The sequence below is a fragment of the Osmerus mordax genome, chromosome 4 (assembly GCF_038355195.1).
Source record: "Osmerus mordax isolate fOsmMor3 chromosome 4, fOsmMor3.pri, whole genome shotgun sequence".
Taxonomy (NCBI): domain Eukaryota; kingdom Metazoa; phylum Chordata; class Actinopteri; order Osmeriformes; family Osmeridae; genus Osmerus; species Osmerus mordax.
Genome location: NC_090053.1, coordinates 20,434,453 through 20,441,536, shown reverse-complemented (window position 1 = coordinate 20,441,536; position 7,084 = coordinate 20,434,453).

The following is a 7,084-nucleotide window of genomic DNA, read 5'->3' as shown; positions in this document are numbered from 1 at the left end:
AAATTGAATGCGGATGCTTGGATTGGAATCAGATGGACAAGAGACCGTCATACCACATCTGTGGACGGGCCTGTCAGAGGGAGGGGTGGGGAGGGGTGTGGGCCAGCAAGCATGTGTTGTGTTTAGGGGATGTGTGGTAGACAGGCGACTGCGTTCAGATTGAGTTAATGGGGTTTTCATATGCCTTTGGACCCAAGCCAGGTCATCTAAGCAGGACATGAGGGGGATCTGATAAATGTACTCATATGTGAATTCATTGTTCCAAAATAACAAAGCATAATATGATTTCCCTTACCGAAAAACACAAACCGCATTCATTCTGCTGGTTGTTGAAATGGAACTGGAAAATGTACATTCACCATAAACCTGACTGACCGGCTTCCTGTGTCTGTGAGGCCTGACAGACAAGCTCCCTTCATGTCTACAAACCAGATCATGGAAGAGAGGGTTGCGGAACAGACAAATATATTTAATTAGAACGTAGGACATGATTTAATCTTTAGTGTTGGAGTTATAACAGACTTGATGTCAAACAGCAATAGCTCATCTAGATAATTGCAGTTTTGTTTTCAAATCGATGCCATTACAAAGACAGACAACTAAAACATGAAAAGCCGTTCAGAGCTTTATCATACTATTGCAAAACACAAAGTCATCCAGTAAAGTTATTTTTGACCGAGGTCATTTGCGTCTAAATCATTGTTCGGTGTGGTATATGTTTTGGTAAACCTTCTCAATGGATCTTTGTTTTGGCTGATATTGATCGATATCAGGGTATTTTCTGAAAGCTACAAATTTCAATGGGCCAGTATTTTATCTTGTAGATTTTGCGGGAACATCAAATGCATTTAATGGACTCTTAAAGTTACTATCTGTAAAAGCAGAATAGAGTGCGTTGACTGAAGGTGTGGTTGCTTCTTTGTACCTGACTGCAGTAATAGTAATTCACACACAAACACACATTTACACACACACACACACATTCATACACACACGCACAAACACACACACACACTCATACACACACTTATACACACACACCCGTACACACACACAAACATACACACACTCATACACACACACACGCGTACACACACACATACACACACTCATACACACACACACGTACACACACACAAACACCTCCTCCTACTGTGTCCATTCCCCTCTCTCTCCCACACAAAGGCTCGTGCCCTGTCTGTGTTTGCACTGCGCCCAGTTCAAACAGCCTGAGTTTCCGCCCCTCACTCATTCAACCACATTCAAAGGCTGTGTTTTTGTTCACACACACACATCTATACACACACGCACACACATTCACACACACAAACACACACACTCATACACACGCACGCACACGCATTCTCCCATATGTGCACACTCACACACATACGCACACACTAACACGTACGCCCGCGCACACACTCGCACACACTCGCACACACATCTGGGGTCAGACTGGTCAGAAGAGCAGAACAGTTGTGTTAAAGGAAGCCGCAGGTGAAGCGGTCAGAGAGAGGGTCTCAGAGCTGGAGCTCTTTTCACCCTCGCTATCTTCCCTTCACATCCTCTATTGATTACATTGATTCTTACTGTTTACCTTTGAACGTTTACTGTAAGGTTGTCCCGCAGACACAGCGTGTGGTTTGCTGCCTTGGCAGGATCACAAGGTCTTTTCATGTGCAGTATAATCATATCAGAGTATTGATGTTCCCTTGGGTCTGTTCGAACTTCCTCTTTTCTTTGGTGATGGCTTGGCCAGTGTAGTGAGGCCCTGATGAGGGGTTACTGTAATATTGCTGTGTGCAGACACAGCACGAAACAGGCTCCTGTCACAACAGTGCGTGCAGTCTTAACGGCAGAATGAGGGGTTCTATAAAGTTACTGTTAATACTTTTCAGGCTCCGTGCCATTACATTTGATTGTAAACCGATGCTACAGGTTTACAAGTGTGTCCAAGTGTTCTCATGGGACACACAACTTTAAAAATGAAATCGTCATGAAATCACAAATAATTTTCACCACAGACCAGGACACCCTGGAGGACATGCACCTCACACACACACCTCACACACACACACACACACACACACAGACCTCACACATACATACACACACAGACCTCACACACACACACACACAGACAGACCTCAAACATACATACACACACCCTTCCCACACACACACCCACTCAGGACTGTTTAGTAGATGAATCTTTGAACACACCTCTAGTTTAGATCTGTTCCCAACAGCAACCTGACGTCTCTGCAGACCCAGAGTCTCTGCCGTAGACGCCAGGTTCCACAGGGAACCAGGCGTCTACGGCAGGGGAAAACCTCAGAAGAAATACACCGAATATTGTGTGGCGTAAACATCCAGAACAGTGCCTCTTACACACCTTTGTCTACCCAGCAAGGGACTTGATAGGGAGCATGAATCTGGCGAGAAGGACCAGGGGCTCCAGACGTCAGCAGTCCAGTCACACTGCATCTGAACTGGGCTCTGGTGAGAAGGACCAGGGGCTCCAGACGTCAGCAGTCCAGTCACACTGCATCTGAACTGGGCTCTGGTTGGACGGAACCCCCTGCTGTGCCTGAGAGGGATGACAGCGCCTGCTTTGTTGTGGCCCAATCATGGTGCATCCCAGAGAGCTGGACTTCCTGTGAGAGATGACTGTTATTTCAACTGTGGTGTGTGTGGGGGCCTGTGGTTTGTCTGTCTGCGTGAATGTGCGTGTGTGTGTGCTGTAAATCTGTGTGTGTGTATATGTGTGCGTGTGTGTGTGTGTGTGTATGTGTGTCCCCGGCTTCCCCTCAGCCGGTTAAGAAAGGGAAGTCGACGTCTCCGTGGTAACGTGAGAGCGACAGTTGCCGAGGCCGACCCGGACGTCCCTGCCGAGAGGACGGGCTCCTCGGGGACGGGTGTCTCCGAGGTCAAAGTTCACGCCGGTCTGAGGCCGTGTGCGGTCGTCGAGGGAACCCTCCTCCTCCTCTCCTTGGTTACAGACGTCGTCTTCTTCTTCTCTTCCGTTCGAGTCGGTTCGAGTCGGTTCGCATCCTCCGCGCACGCCGAGTAGCCGTGGTGACGGCAGCATGAGGCCTGAAAGCAGGAAGTCTTCAGGGCCACGTTGGAGCCATTACCTCAGCTGCCACGGCGATGACAATGACATTTTAAGTCTCGACGCTAGTCCCTGCCATAAAGCAGAGCTCGTCCGACATGAAAGGCAGACCCATTTGGTTTTATTTTGCTGCGGTGCGTGAGTTCACTGCGTGTGCTTTTCTTTGAGAATTATGGGATGGTTTGTTCCGAGGCCGTCTTTAAACAATGACACACAGGCTGCTGGGGTGTAAAACTGGTCTTCTGCTGTTGTGAGGGGCCCCATGTCTAGCAGGACTTGTAATGCTGTTGGAGTGCTGTGTAATTGTCACCCAGCTTTTATGTGGAATATGTTATCATGATCTCACTGTGCACAACCTTAAACTGGATCAATAGCCGACCAGCAGTGAGGACCCTGAACAAGGTTGTTGAAAACACACCCACCTGAAGGCAAGGGTCGCCATCTTGGATGCTGTAAACCAAAAGTTCGCTTTCACATTGTTGTGCGTTTCTACGTCAACGTTTAGTATTCGTTCAACGTGAATTCAGTTGAGCAAACGTGAAGAGTGACCAGAGAGCAGTGGGCTGTGGGACCCAGAAGAATCTGCTTCTCCTCACATCCTGTTCCCTGGGGGATTTATTTATTTTTCACTGAATTTATTTGCTTTCGGTCAAATTCGGCCACCTCCGTGTCGACACATGCCAGCACTACACCAGGGAGTGGTAGGCTGTGAGTGGATTAAAACTTTTCCATTGACCAGCGGTTTGCAGAGGTTATAATCTTGGTCCCCTTTGAGAGATTTCCCGTTAAGGCCAGGAAAGTTGTCAAATGTTTCTTACTGGAATATAGAAGAATTTGGAGCTACTGTAAGGCCTGTTGCCAGTGACGTGGACACAAGCTCACATCAGATAATATTACGGACAATGAGACTTCTCGTACTCGAAATTGAACAGGGCTATAAACTTTTTTCATACATAATTTGGCTGAAAACAATGCCGAAACATCTCCCAAATGTACACAGGCTTGGCGCTGAATGTTGTCGGAAATATAAATCTTTCCGGACAGAGTGATTAAATATATTGAGGGATATATTGATGCTTAATGGGTGGTTGGACCTTGGCAACCATGAATGATATTCAGTCTTGTCCTTTCTGTCTGGGCGTCTGTGCGACTCCACAGACTGAAGTAACATCATTCTGTGCACTAGTTTGAGAAATAAAGCATATTAAGGTATAACATAATAACCCAATCATGTTTTATATTTAGTAGTATTAAAACTTTAAAACTTTTTCTTCTCTTTTTGATATTGTGTGTTATTATGGTTTGCATAGATTTTCTCTATTGTGGAATATAAAGTTCTACTTTACTACTTGTTGTATGCGTTTAACATAAAGGTTGTCGCTCTGGATAAGAATGTCTGCTAAATGACTAAATGTCTTCATGTGGTTCCTGTAAAAGGCTTTAGCTATCCTGCCAGCCTCAGTGCAACTCTCATCACTCCTGCTGCTACACCATAAGATAGCTATCAAAAACTCACAAACCGTAAAACAGGTTTACATTCATTCTGGGTCAACTCATTCTCTGCCATCGTCACTGAGGTCAAGTCTAGCATGCATGGTTTGTGGGCTCAGTGTTTGAAGGGTGATAAAGGCTTCGGGAGGTTTGGTCACAGGAACGAACAAGGACGCGTCCATTTTCGAGAGGCGAGTAAAACAGGCAGCAGATGGAGACAAAGCACAGTAAACTCACCCTGCCAGAACAGCACAGTAACCTCACCCTGCCAGAACAGCACAGTAACCTCACCCTGCCAGAACAGCACAGTAGCCACACCCTGCCAGAACAGCACAGTAACCTCACCCTGCCAGAACAGCACAGTAACCTCACCCTGCCAGAACAGCACAGTAACCTCACCCTGCCAGAAGAGCACAGTAACCTCACCCTGCCAGAACAGCACAAGTAACCTCACCCTGCCAGAACAGCACAGTAGCCTCACCCTGCCAGAACAGCACAGTAGCCTCACCCTGCCAGAACAGCACAGTAACCTCACCCTGCCAGAACAGCACAGTAACCTCACCCTGCCAGAAGAGCACAGTAACCTCACCCTGCCAGAACAGCACAGTAACCTCACCCTGCCAGAACAGCACAGTAACCTCACCCTGTGTGTTCACCCTGCCAGAACAGCACAGTAACCTCACCCTGTGTGTTCACCCTGCCAGAACAGAGGCGTGGAACATTTCTCCTCTTCCGTAAACCTGTATCTCTGACACGTGAGCGTGCAAGTGAACGTTATGCTAACGGTGGACGGATAATGGTACGTGCAGGAAAAGAGAATTTGCAGAACACTTATTACATTGTTGAAAGCACAAACACACGTGTGCACACACATGCACACACACATGCACACACACACATGCACACACATGCACACACACACACACACACACGCACACACATGCAGACACACGGACACACACACACACACACACATGCACACACACGGACACACACACATACACACACACACACACACACACACATGCAGACACACGGACACACACGCACACATGCACACACACGGACACACACAGATACACATATGCATATACAACACAATGTTACAACACAACAGCTTTTTCCCAGATCAGTGGATCTAACCATGTCTGGCCATAACCCCTAGACCCACCAGGGGTCGCTGTTCCACCAGGATTCAGACAAGAGAGAATCAAGGAGTTTTCGCCCACCAACACCCCCGAAAGCGGAGTGGATCCGGGCTGGAGTTCTGACCGCCCTTCAGACACGCCGCCATCTTGATTGCTCTCGCTTGAACATGAATATCTCGCACCCGCACGCATAGTATCCCACCAAACGCTGATGTGGGCCTTGTTGGTGTTGCTGCTGCTGCTGCTGGTGGACTGGGTGGAACTGGGGAGGGTTCATCTGTTCTGGGATTCTTCACGTTGTCTGAATCTCCAGGGTTCTCAGTGCCTTTTTAGCTCCATGCCGGTGTTCTGTCAATTTGTCCCACTCTGTGAGATCTTCCTACCGTAACGCAACAATAACGTGTTTGTTTAGCAGATGCTTTCCAAGCGATAATCAGGAGATTGGAAACTGTGACTTCTGGATCCGGCAGTGAGCAGTAAAACTCTCCCCTACTCTCTCTCTCTCTCTCTCTCTCTCTCTCTCTCTCTCTCTCTCTCTCTCTCTCTCTCTCGCTCTCTCTCTCTCTCTCTCTCTCTCTCTCTCTCTGTCTCTCTCTCTCTATCCCTATCTGTCACTCTCTCTATCTCTCTCCCTCTCCCTCTCTCTCTCTCTCTCGATCTCCATCTCTCTCTCCATCTCTCTCTGTCTATATCTCTCTCTCTCTGTCTCCATCTCTCTCTCTCTGTCTCTGTCTCTCTCTCTCCACTGCTCTCTCTCTCTCTCTCTCTCTCTCCCTCTCTCTCTCTCTCTCTCTCTCTCTCTCTCTGTGTTACGTAATCACCACTAACTAAAGCAGAGTGTGATCTCCCAGCTGCCTGACAAGGCCAGAGCTTGCACATGCATATCATTAATAACTTCATTAGCACTTCCTGACTGCAGCCAAAGCTATCACGGATAGGATTGCAAAAGTGTGTGTGTGCATGTGTGTGTACACTTGCATGTGTGTGTGGTTGTGTCGGGAAGTGCGTGTTTGTGAGTGTGTGTGTGTGCGCGTGCGAAAGAGGCTCTTGATTGCTGCACCACTTGGGGTTTCAGAGAAGATATCCCCTCCCATTCCTGGCCTTCCCTGTGATGGGAACAATGCCTGGCCTGGACATACACACCATTCCCACCTGGCCTATCACCGCCCTGCTTCTGACGGGGGGGGGGTTCAAGAGAAAGTGATCAAAGTTAGAGGCTGCTCCGGCTGCTTAAGGACAGAGTTACAATGTTCAGCTCTGTGTTGCGGCTCGCAGCGTGTCATTCATAATGGAGCCACTCTGACGCCTTCAGCTTGAAACTCGGACG